The 13,324-nt window shown below is 38.4% G+C and overlaps 1 pseudogene; it reads right to left on the bottom strand.

The window, feature by feature from the left end:
• Positions 1-9,813: 9,813 nt before the first annotated feature.
• LOC100982713 (lysine-rich nucleolar protein 1-like) lies at positions 9,814-12,412 on the bottom strand (annotated as a pseudogene).
• Between the last annotated feature and the right edge of the window lie 912 nt (positions 12,413-13,324).

Genomic DNA, 13,324 nt, shown 5'->3' on the forward strand with positions numbered 1-13,324 from the left:
AACCCAGAGCACATCTACTCTGGGAGCAATTTCTGAGCTCTTCCACCCAGATTAATACCTGAACTTATATTAGACTTATAATTAGAACCAGTTAAACATTTAATTATATGCTACTTTGCATTGTTTTCTGATTCTTTATTACTTTTTCAAAAATTCTTAACCCTCTACGTTATGAATTCTTTGAGAGCAGGCATTGATTTTATACACATGTGATGTCTTTCACATTGCCTACTATGCTATTCATGTGTACGGTGTGGATTTGGTAAGTGTTTGTTTATTAACAGAGAACGTGACCAAATGTAGTAGTGGTAGCGTTGCCACATAAAATATAGAAAACCTAGCTAAATTTGAATTTCAGATAAATGACATAAATTTTTACTACAAAAGTACTGATGGGGCATGCTTATACTAAAAAAACATTCGTTTTTAAAAGTCAGAAATTAACATTGTTTTGTTTTGTTTTACTAAATCCGGCAGCCCTAGATGGTAGTATATCTTTTATGGCTTTGTCAAAGTTTCCAATGTACTGAATATGAATTCCTAAACTTTCATCCAAGAATAAACTTACTAATAAGAATAGAAGAAAAACGACATTTGTGAACCAAAAAGCCAGTGACTGAAGATGAGCGAATGTACACAATTTGGTGATTGAACAGGAAAGGACGAATGTGAGAGCCTGCAGACTACACAGAAGAAAGGAGATGATACAGATTGGAGAAGAAAGTTGTCTGAAGACATAGATAGGATGGTGAGACAGCAAATAAGAACTTTGGGAGGCTGAGGTGGGCGATCACTTGAGCCCAGAAGTTTGAGACTAGACTGGGCAACACAGTGAAACTCTGTCTCTACAAAAACACAAAACAAAAAATTAACCAGGTGTGGTGGCATACGCCCATAGTCCCTGCTACTTGGGAGGGTGAGGTGGGAGAATCACCTGAGCCCAGGGAGGTCGAGGCTTCAATGAGCCATGATCGTGCCACCGCACTCCAGCATGGGCGACAGAGTGAGACCCTGTCTCAAAACAAACAGGCCAGGCGTGGTGGCTCATGCCTGCAATCCCAGCACTTTGGGAGGTCGAGGTGGGCGGATCACCTGAGGTCAGGAGTTCAAGACCAGCCTGGCCAATGTGGTGAAACCCCCATCTCTACTAAAAATACAAAAATTAGCCGGGCGTGGTGGCAGGTGCCTATAATCCCAGCTACTCAGGAGGCTGAGGCGAGAATCGCTTGAACCCAGGAGGTGGAGGTTGCAGTGAGCTGAGATCGCACCATTGCACTCCAGCCTAGAGGACAAGAGCGAGACTTTGTTTCAAAAACCAAACAAACAAATGAAAAACAAAAAGAGGCAGGAGAAGCCAGTTTTTATGAAACAGCAAAAAGGGAATTAAACACTTAAAAGAGAAAAAAGAGCAAGGCTGAAAAATTGAAGAGAAGTGGAGTAGAAAAAAAAAGCAGATGACGAAAAAATAGAAATAGATTGAGGAGGTGTGAAGAATAACAGACCCCTCCCTTCTCTCCTCCCCATCTATGCGCCCAGGGGATTTATCTGTTGCTGCTGGTGGTGGTGCAGATGTCACCAGTCACCCTGGGAGCACAGATAAGGATTCACCTGCTCTTCTTCTCAGGAGAGCCAAGGTGCAGAGCTGGCCAACAATTACAGCAAAAGAAGCATCAAATCAACTGGAGTGAGGGAAGCAGACAGGGCTACGGAGAGGAAGCAGTGAGAGCATGCACCAATGTGCATACACACACACACACACACGCACACACACAAAATAGAAACAAACCAAATCTCTGATTACTGGGATGGTGTGGCAAAGATAAGTTCTAGGGAGGAAACATGGGCTAGAATAAAAGTCTTTAAAACACGGGTTCATATGATATACCATGACAAGAGTAAAGTGTAAGGAACATTTTTTAAAATTTATGACAAATAATTTGTATTTTATTGTCTGGTAGCTCTTTCTGAATTGCTCCAGACAGCATTTTTTTCTTCCCAAATTACACAGGAAAGGATAGAGAATACTGAATCTCCTATCATTGGCTTTATGTAGACTGGGAGACTTCTTTTTCCTTCCTTCAGGAAGTGTTGAGGCATTAGCCAACCAGGAAACAACCACAGGAAAGTAACACTTTTAATTCATCTTCAAAATTCTGTGACACTTGCCTAGAGTCCTAGGTCACTGCTTGATGGGCAGTTGTGTAAGCCAAGAACTTGCTTCCTCATTTTAGCTCCCTGCCTAGTTTAGTGGCTTATTGCTCATAATACCCTGGTAAATGGGATGAAATAAAAAATAAATTTGGATGATCTTGAAAATAAACCTTACTTATGACTCTGCTTCCTAACACAGATTTTGTATGTGTAGGGGAGAGATAGGGGGTGGTTTGCTGAGGAATTTTATTGTTTTGTTTCCAAAACTAATGAAGAACAAAGAAAATCTGAGCTGATTGCTCAAGTTTGTTTTCAATTCAACTTCAAAGAGGGAAAACCTACTTTCCTAGGGAGCTGTGGAAGGGCGGCTCAACTCTCCTGACTTGAAAACGTGTAAATCAGCTGTGCTGTCAAGAGACCACTTTCCAGGAATAAACCACCATTTTCTCCTCTGTCTCATTCTTGTCTTTCATGAATACCATTAGAGAGAATTAAGAACTATAGGCTACATACTCTTGTATTTTTATAGATTATTAGTTGTATGTCCGAAAACTAATGTTAAAGTACTTGTGTCAACCTAGAAGATGATCTCTAGAGGCAAGCCAAAGGGTTCTGTCTTGTCTAGTTTATCATTATTTGTCGGAGACTTAGATGAAGATACAAAGGAATGCTCATCAAATTTGCATGTGAGTATTATTTTGGGAGTAGAGAGAAATCCATGTATGATGGAATTAACATCCACAAAAGCCAAAACCAAAAACTCTAACATGTGAAAAGAAGGGCCAAATCTAACAGCATGAAACTTACATAGGTAAATTTAGATCATAACCCTTGAATCTCTCTCTCTTTCTCTGACACACACAGACACATACAAACACACACACAGCTGCATTCCTGTCAACTGAAAGGAGCATGGCTTATTGGCACCTGAATAACAAAGGTTCATGGATTTTTATTTCAATAAAACCCAGCAATATGATGTGGCTGCTGAGAAAGCTAATGGCCCTTTTGAATGTGGTAATAGACTTGTAATGGCTTGAATGAGGGAAGTGATTGTCTTGCTCCCAGAGCTGGCTGGAACAATTCTGGTGTGTTACATTCAGTTCTGAGGATCTGGGAAACATTGACAAACTAGACTACATTTGAAAGGGAATAATCCTTGAGTAAGGAAATTCAAAACGATTCCCCATGAGTTGTACCTGAAATATTACCTATAGAAGAGAAGAGTCATAGGCAATGAGAGTTAGCTCAATTTATTCATCAAATATCTGAAGGGCTATTAAATAGAAAAGAAATCAGACATGTTCTCATGAATGGTAAAGCTAGAGCTAATAAATTTATGTTACAAGGAAATAGATATTGGCTCAACATAAAGAAATACTGTCTGTCTGAACTTAGAATTAGTTAGTTTACAGGAGTTCATTCCCCAATAGAAGAAATTCAAGGATAGGCTTGGAAAACCACTGGGTTAGGTGTTAAGGGATTCCTCAAAACGATAAATGTATTAGATAATATTTAAGGCCCAGGAAACAGTATAATCTGGTCAGTAAATTTACATTTTCTCAAGTCAAACAAATTGGATCCAAAATCTAGTCTATGTGAAACTGACAAAATATATAACGGCTTTTTTCCTCAGTTTCTTCTTCTATAAAATAAAAATATTAATAGAAATTAATTCAGGATTATTAGGAAGATTAACTGAAAACATGCATGTATAGTGATTAACACAGAGTAATTATTTAATAGATGATGCTTTGCTTCATTTTAAGATTTAGGTACCTTCCAATCCAGGCAGTTGGAACTCATTTGTTATAAAAGCTTATGTTTCATCTGGACAGTCTGCAATGGGTCTTCTTTCAAAATTCCCTAGCGGTACAGAGCTTGGCATTAATTAATTAATTTATTTGTCATCCCTCAGCGTGATACAGAAGCTATGAAGAAGGCTTAGAATTTATTCACACTGTGCCGGCTAAGACGGTAGTGCAGTTATAGCGTAATAAGTACCTAGAAAATGTTTATTTCTCGTGAGTAGTAATGTTACCTTGGGAAAATGTAGAAGAGAAGAGGTAAATACATAGGTCTTGATTTCAATCTTATGACAAACTCCTCACATATAATTTGCACCCCATTAATTAACTTAGAGTGTTTTTTTATCATTGCTTCTGATGTTTGCTATTAAAATATAAACAGTACTACAAGGGGGAGCTAGGACTCTGAAAATATGAGTTATGGGCAATTGGAAGAGATGTTCTGGATAAGAAGACAGGAGGGATGATGCATCCAGGCTAGTGGGGGAAGCAATGAGTACAAAATATTTGGATCACAGGGCACCTTAGCATTCAAAAATGGACCTCCAGATGTATGATATACATTACCTTCTTCTCTAAAGATAGTCTTTGCGCACAAGAAATATATATAGGTATACATTTGTGTATATATATATGCAAAGATTATACCTTTAGAGAAGAAGGTAATATATACTGAACACCTTTGCATACATGTGTATATAACTATGTGTATGCATGTATGTGTATGTGTATATATGCAGGGATTTGGGATATTAAGCATATCATGGATATGCAACCTGTGCAGTTGCACAGGGCCACATGCATAGCAGGGCCCCACTCTTGGTTTAATTCTATGCTGTATCAGGCTTAAAATTCTTAGTACTTTTTGAACATGGAGCAAACTTTTTAATTTTGCACTGCATCCTGCTTATACATAGGGGTATGTGTGTGTGTACATAATCTTCAAAGGGAAAGGGATTTTACTATTTGTCTAATTGAGCATTTCCTCTTACCTCCATTTTATCATTCTCCATGCTTTTCTGTTACACAGATGCCTCATTATTTATTGTTTTTGCTTTCATTTTTATACATATTTACCTTTCATTTATATATTATATAAATATATATATATACATACATTATATATAATTTTTTTTCAGACAAGGTCTTGCTCTGTCACCCAGGCTGAAGTGCAATGGTGTGATCTCGGCTCCCTACAGCCTTGACCTTCCGGGCTGAACCAATCCTCCCACCTCAGTCTCCCAAGTAGCTGGGACCACAGGCGTGCACCACCACACTCAGCTAGTTTTTGTACTTTTTGTAGAAACAGGATTTCATCGTATTTCCCAGGCTGGTCTCGAACTCTTGAGCTCAAGCAATCTGCCTGCCTTGGCCTCCAAAAATGCTGGAATTACAGGTGTGAGCCACTATGCCCAGACTCGTTTTTATATTTTGAATAACACCAGTGGTGAATACTGATATAATCCTTCTAGTTATTTTTAAATAAATATAGATTAATATATATGTATATTATTACTTTTTTACATACATGAGATCACACAATCCATCTTCAGTCCTATTTCACTTGAAGACATGCATTAGAGATCTTTACAGATAGGCACATATAGATCATCATGATTTCTGGAGATTACTAATGCGACAGTCTGTCCTCCTTATCCATGGGTTTTACATCGGTGGATTCAACCATCCTAAATATTCAGAAAAATAAATGGATGGTTGCATCTGTACTGAACATGTATGAAAACTTTTTTCTTGTTATTATTCTCTAAAAATACAGAATAACAACTATTTACATAGCATTATATTGTGTTAGGTATTATAAATAATGTAGAGATGATTTAAAGTATATGGGAGGATGTGTGTAGGCCATTTGTAAATACCAAGCCATTTTATATAAGGAACTTGAGCGTCCATGAATTTTGGTACTTTTGGGGGACAGAGTTCTGGAACCACCATGGGGTAACTATAATTTAGTAGGTCATCCACAAGTTATTACAGTACCCTGGGATGTGATTTATCTGAATGGGAAGGTCTGGATTATTTTAGTGCAATAGGTAATCTCTTGTTATTTCTGCATATTTCGGACTTCAACGGCCTTTTGGCCACGTTTACTCTACACTTTCCAGTATTGTAAGACTATTTTTTTTGTTTGTTTGTTTTTTGAGATGGAGTCTCTATCTGTTGCCCAGGTTGGAGTGCAGTGCCACAATCTCAGCTCACTGCAAGCTCCGCCTCCCGGGTTCATGCCATTCCTCTGCCTCAGCCTCCTGAGTAGCTGGGACTACAAGCACCTGCCACCACGTCCAGCTAATTTTTTGTATTTTTAGTAGAGACAGGGTTTCACCGTGTTAGCCAGGATGGTATCGATCTCCTGACCTCGTGATTCACCAGCCTCGGCCTCCCAAAATACTGGGATTATGGGCGTGAGCCACAGCACCCGGCCTGTAAGACTATTCTTAATAGAAAGATAGAAACAGTATAGGAATGATGTCATTGGCCTACCACCCTCTCTTCTGTAAAAATTATGTAAATTATCTTAAACAAGAGACCTAATTCTTCCTTTTTATTTTTCTGCTAAGTAGCTAAAAATCTTATTTGGTTGGCTTCAAGGTTTTTTCCTTTGCCAATAATCTCTACTTATTCTGGACTTTTATTTTTTTGGACAATGTTTTCACATATTCATGTCATTCTTTGGTATTCATTCTTATCTCCTCTTTTTGTGAAGTGTGCTTATCTTCTTCAAATCTGAGCTCAGCAGACAGTTCCCTGGGCTACGTTACATGCCTCCTTTGCTTTATCCTCACTGAAATAATTAAGTTACTACTAATTAAGGTAATACATAGAATCCCCCTCAACAACTTCTCGGTAGTTTATTTGTTAGAATCTCTGATAATTGATCAAAACAATTTTCTTTCCTCTTTAAAAATAAGTTTCAATTCTTGACTCACATACCCAAAATAAGCATAAATAATGAGGTTTTGAGGAGACATTAGTAGTATCCAGGTACAGAAGAAGTACATGTGCCTAAACCAAAGCAAGCCCAAAGTGGTCTAGTATTAGTCATAGCATTAGCAGAATGAATGAATGAATATATGCATGAATTTAAGACCAGGACTTTATAATATTTGCTCCTTTAGATGAACATGTAATTTAGCTAATCTTTTTAGTTATTACAGGGTTGTTTTCTTCTCAGTTTCCTTTCTTGCATTTTAACCTTGATTAAGCTATGGAGTAAAATCATAAATTAAATGTAAAATTCTTTCATTTTTTGAAGGACTGATTCCTTAAAAAATCAGAGTCTCAACACAATAGTAAGATCTTGTGATTTTTGTCCTAAAGCAAAATGGGATACAATAATAAGGGATGTGACCATTGATCTAAATTGTTGTAAAAGAGTAAAATTAAATCAGAACTCTGAAATAATATGAGCACATTCTTTGTGTGTTTACCTTTTTTGGTCCATAGCTTTTATCAGATTCTGAAAGAGGTTATATACCTCCAAATATTAGAAAACACACAAGACACAATTTTATAATAATAAAAACAGACGAAATTAACATTTTAGCATGTATTTAGATATGTAGACTATGTTAATTTCAAAAGTCAGTTGTAAAGCTCTTGTGATAACTGAAAATAAATTCACCATCCACTTTTGATTAAAAGGCCTAAAACTAAATTATGATTTTAAAACTTGTAAGGTATTTTCCACATTATGCTCTGTTTTAACTATGGGTTCTGCAGAATATATTTCTATATTAATTGATATGATCATATGATTTTTTTTCAGCCTGTTGATGTGACAGATTACATTGATAGAGTTTTGAATGTTAAATTAGCTTTGTGTAATTAGAATAAATCCTACCTGGACGTGGGATATAATTCTTTTTATACATTGTTGGATTTGATTTTCTAATATTTTGCTGAGGATTTTTTGTCTGTCTTTGTTCATAAGAGAAAGTGGTCTGTCACTTTCTTTTCTTGTAATGTCTCCATCTGGTTTTAGTATTAGGGCGACGCCTCATGGAATGAGTTAGGAAGTATTCCCTCTGCTTCTAAAGGAGATTGTGGAGAACTGGTGTTCTTTCTTCCTTCAATGTTTGGTAGAATTCACCAATGAAACCATCTGGGCCTCCTGCTTTCTTTTTTAAAAGATTAATAATTATCGATCCAATTTCTTTACTGGCTCTAAGGCTATTCAGGCTATCTATATCTCCTGGTATGTGTTTTGGTAGTCTGTGTTTTCCATGAAAAAATGGTTCATTTCATCTCAGTTATCCAGTCTATTGGTATATAGTTTTTTAATAGTATTTATTTGTTTTTCTTTTTTTCTGTTAACTTTATTTATTTCTGATGAAATATTAACTTTTTTGCTTGTTTTAGGCTTAAGTTTCTCCTCTCTAATTTTCTAAGGTAAGCTGAAGTATCACATTTTAGATATTTTTCTTTTACAACATACGCATTTAATGCTATACATTTTCTTCCAAACATTTCTTTGCTACACCCACAAATTTTAGTAAATTATAATTTCATTCTCATTTAGTTTGAAATGTTTTTAAATTTCTCTTGAAACTTCTTCTTTGGCCCATGGATTATCTAGAATTATGCTTTTTAATATTTATATTTCCAAATATTTGTGAATTTTCTAGACATCTTTCCTATTGATTTCTACTTTAATTAAACCGTGGTTGGAGAACATACTTTGTATAATTTTCATGTTCTTAAATTTGTTGAGGGTGTTTTATGGTGAAAATGTGGTCTGTCTTGGTAAATGTTCCTCAGAAGCTTGAGATGAATGTATATTCTGCTGTTGAATGGAGTAATCTATAGATGTCATTAGATCAAGGTGATTGATAATACTGCTCAGGTCATCTATAGCCTTGATTTTTTTGCCCACTGGCTCTATCAAAGGGATGGTGAAGTCTCCACCCATAACATTGACACAGGGATGGTGAAGTCTCACCTCTAACAATGGATTTGTCTAGTTCTCTTTTCATTTTTATTAGTCTTCTTTCATGTATTTTGACACTCTTGGTAATGCTTCCATGTTTACGATTGTTGTCTTCTTGGAGAATTGTTCCCTTTATCCTTATGTGGTACCCCTTTTTATTCCTGATAATGTTGCTCATTCTGTAGTTGGCTTTGTCTGAAATTAATTTAGCTCCTCCAGCTTTCTTTTGATTACTTTTAGCATGATATATCTTTTTCCATCCCTTTACTCTTAACCTGAGTGTTTAAGTTTAAAGTGGGTTTCTTGTAGATAACATATAGTTGTATCTTGTCATTATCCACTATGACAATAGTGTCTTTTATTGGTGTATTTAGACGATTCACATTTAAGGAATTATTGATATACAGTTGACATTTGAACAATACAGGTTTGAACTGCGTGGCTTCTCTTTTTTTTTTTTTTTTTTTTTTTAGTGTTTGGGTGACCCCAGGCAATTTTATTACTTTATCCCTGAACTTCAGTTGCCTCATCTATAAGATAGGGATAATAATAGCACCAATTTCATAATTATGAAGATTAAATACATTAAGGAAAACACTAGTATGTGCCTAGCACCTGGTAAACACTCAACAAAGGTAATCTGTACATATTGATATCTCAGACAGGGACGGAATGTTTAACGGAAAACAGGAGGTTTTAGCCACTCGTTCTCCTGGCTCCGGAAACATTAGCTGCCCCGCCCCAGTTTGTCCAAGCCCATCAAGATAGTTGTCCTTGTCCTTAATCTCCACAGGTGTTCAATGTGAGCCAACTGTCAGATGGCTTTCATCTGCACAATTGAATAACCCATTTATGCCTAGTGTTCCATTATTGGAACGCTAAGCTTATGGGAGTTATTTATATCCTACTGTTCAAGGTCATTTCCAAGATCTGACTTTTCACACAAAATAATTTGCAACCTCCAGCATAAATAGGATAATCAAAGCAATTGTGGCAGTTTTGGGGAGACGAAAGTTTAGAGTTTAATCTTCCAGCTTGACTGACTTGGAAGCATTCCTGTCAATATAAAAGATCTTGTTCCGGGCGGTGGAGAAGCCGAGGCCGGCTCCGCGGCTGTACTTTCAGCTCATGGCCAGGCCGTATTCCCGCTGCAGGCTCTGCTGCAGGCTGTCGGCCACCTTCTTACTGAGGGCCACGTTGGACCTTGCAATCGGGCTGGGTGGGGCGGGAGGGTGGGGGTGGGGGCTAATCGAAGGGGACAAGTTTTTGAAGCCACCCGTAAGTTTGAGAAATTTCAGTTTCTGTTCCTCGTTCTCAAAACCAGCAGTATCCCACTGGCCAAACTGGGTTCCCGTCCACTTCCTGGTTTCAGAAGCTTCCGTTTTGCCTGACTCGCGATCAGTCTCTTCTTGCAAGGCCTTTCGCCCCTGGTCTATGTGCGCCTTGTCCATGTTGCCTTTCTTTTCCAACACCACCTCCAAGTCCGTGTCTGTTTCCTCCTTTCAGGGGTCTCCTGCTACCCCACTCTCTTTCCTTTTCTTTTTCTTCCTTTTCAGAGCCGGTTCCTCAATGACTGGCTGCTTTACCTTCTTCTTGGACTTCATCTTTTTCTTCGCGGGGGTTTTAGGGCCATCTCCTATGGGGATGTATTCCGGAGCCTCCACTTTGACTGGCTTCTTTTTACTTCGTTTCCTAGGGCAGCTCTCCATGGACCTGGAGGGCTTGGAGTGGCCTGGGAGGGCGTCTCCCTCCTGGTGGATTTTTTTTTCTTCTTCGCCTTCCCACCGTGTTCCCTGGGGCTCTTGTGCTTCCGCTTCTGCCCCGAGGCTACCTGTTCCTCACCCTCCTTCCCCACTGAGCAAGTGTCCACAGCATCCCCGACCTCGCAGAACCAAGGGTCCTGGACTGAGAAAGCTGTGGGGTCCTGGGCCCCCTTTTTTTCCTTCTTATGTTTTTTAAGCTTCTTGCCAACTCTGGTTTCCTCCTCACCCTGTCTGGGGTCTGGGGAGATTTTCACCCCAGAGGCATGGGACATGGCCAGAGATGACTTCCTTTTCTTCTGCCCACTGAGGAACTCCAAATGGCCAAGCACCTGGTTCCTTGGGCTGGATGACTTCTCTGTCCGTCTGGCACGCAGCGTGGTCTCAGGTTCTACGTGCCCCTCGCAAAGGGTGCTGACACCCTTCTCTTTCTTCTTTTTCTTCACTAGAGGCATCTCACGTGCCTGCCCGTGGACCACACTCTTAGAGGGGGCCGTGGCTTTTATAGGAGAAACATGGGCAAAATAATCATCATTGTTTAAAATTGAGTATTGAGTCCCTGGTTCTTTGACCACTTTCTTCTTTTTCTTCTCTGGGATCCCAGGGCCCAGGTCTACTTTCCGGTGGGCCAAACTTCCCCGCCTCCACATGAGAGCCGGCTCCGCCGTGACCCGGAAGTCCACTTTCGGGTTGCACGCGTAGCTTCTCTTACACACAAATTTTCTTCCACTTCTGCCACCCCTGAGACAGCAAGACTGATACCTTATTTTCCTCCTCCTCCTTGGCCTACTCAACATGAAGATGATGAGGATGACGACCTTTACGATGATCCACTTCCATCTAATGATTGGTAAATATATCTTTTCTTCCTTAAGATTTTCTTAATAATATTTTCTTTTCTTTAGTTTACCTTATTGTAAGAATCCAATATATAATATATTTAATACAAAATATGTGTTAATAGACTGTTTATGTTATTGTTAAGAACTCCAGTCAACAGTAGGCTATTAGTAGTTAAGTTTTTGCATAGTCAAAAGTCATACACAAATTTTCAACTGCATGCAGGGACAGCACCCCTAACCCCCACATTGTTCAAAGGTCAACTGTAATTGGATTAATAGCTACTATATCTGTAACTATTTTCTCTTTATTGAATTTGTTAATTTTTTTTTTTGCCCCTTCTTTTCCTGCATTTACTGGTTTAACTGAGCATTTTATATGATTTCATTTCATCTTCTCTCTTCATGTATAAATCATACTGTTTTTTTAAAATTGTGGTTTTCCCTAGATTTTAAGATATAAGGTTTTTTTTCTTTTTTTCCTTTATTATTATTATACTTTAAGTTTTAGGGTACATGTTCACAATGTGCAAGTTAGTTACATATGTATACATGTGCCATGCTGGTGCACTGCACCCACTAACTCATCATCTAGCATTAGATATATCTCCCAATGCTATCCCTCCCCCCTCCCCCCACCCCACAACAGTCCCCAGAGTGTAATGTTCCCCTTCCTGTGTCCATGTGTTCTCATTGTCCAGTTCCCACCTATGAGTGAGAATATGTGGTGTTTGGTTTTTTGTTCTTGCGATAGTTTACTGAGAATGATGATTTCCAATTTCATCCATGTCACTACAAAGAACATGAACTCATCCTTTTTTATGGCTGCATAGTATTCCATGGTGTATATGTGCCACATTTTCTTAATCCAGTCTATCACTGTTGGACATTTGGGTTGGTTCCAAGTCTTTGCTATTGTGAATAGTGCCGCAATAAACATACGTGTGCATGTGTCTTTATAGCAGCATGATTTATAGTCCTTTGGGTATATACCCAGTAATGGGATGGCTGGGTCAAATGGTATTTCTAGTTCTAGATCCCTGAGGAATCGCCACACTGACTTCCACAATGGTTGAACTAGTTTACAGTCCCACCAACAGTGTAAAAGTGTTCCTATTTCTCCACATCCTCTCCAGCACCTGTTGTTTCCTGACTTTTTAATGATTGCCATTCTAACTGGTGTGAGATGGTATCTCATTGTGGTTTTGATTTGCATTTCTCTGATGGCCAGTGATGGTGAGTATTTTTTCATGTGTTTTTTGGCTGCATAAATGTCTTCTTTTGAGAAGTGTCTGTTCATGTCCTTTGCCCACTTTTTGATGGGGTTGTATGTTTTTTTCTTGTAAGTTTGTTTGAGTTCATTGTAGATTCTGGATATTAGCCCTTTGTCAGATGAGTAGGTTGCAAAAATTTTCTCCCATTTTGTAGGTTGCCTGTTCACTCTGATGATAGTTTCTTTTGCTGTGCAGAAGCTCTTTAGTGTAATTAGATCCCGTTTGTCAATTTTGGCTTTTATTGCCATTGCTTTTGGTGTTTTAGACATGAAGTCCTTGTCCATGCCTATGTCCTGAATGGTAATGCCTAGGTTTTCTTCTAGGGTTTTTATGGTTTTAGGTCTAACGTTTAAGTCTTTAATCCATCTTGAATTGATTTTTGTATAAGGTGTAAGGAAGGGATCCCGTTTCAGCTTTCTACATATGGCTAGCCAGTTTTCCCAGCACCATTTATTAAATAGGGAATCCTTTCCCCAATGCTTGTTTTTCTCAGGTTTGTCAAAGATCAGATAGTTGTAGATATGCGGCGTTATTTCTGAGGGCT

Source organism: Pan paniscus, chromosome 10, assembly GCF_029289425.2.
Source record: "Pan paniscus chromosome 10, NHGRI_mPanPan1-v2.0_pri, whole genome shotgun sequence".
NCBI lineage: Eukaryota > Metazoa > Chordata > Mammalia > Primates > Hominidae > Pan > Pan paniscus.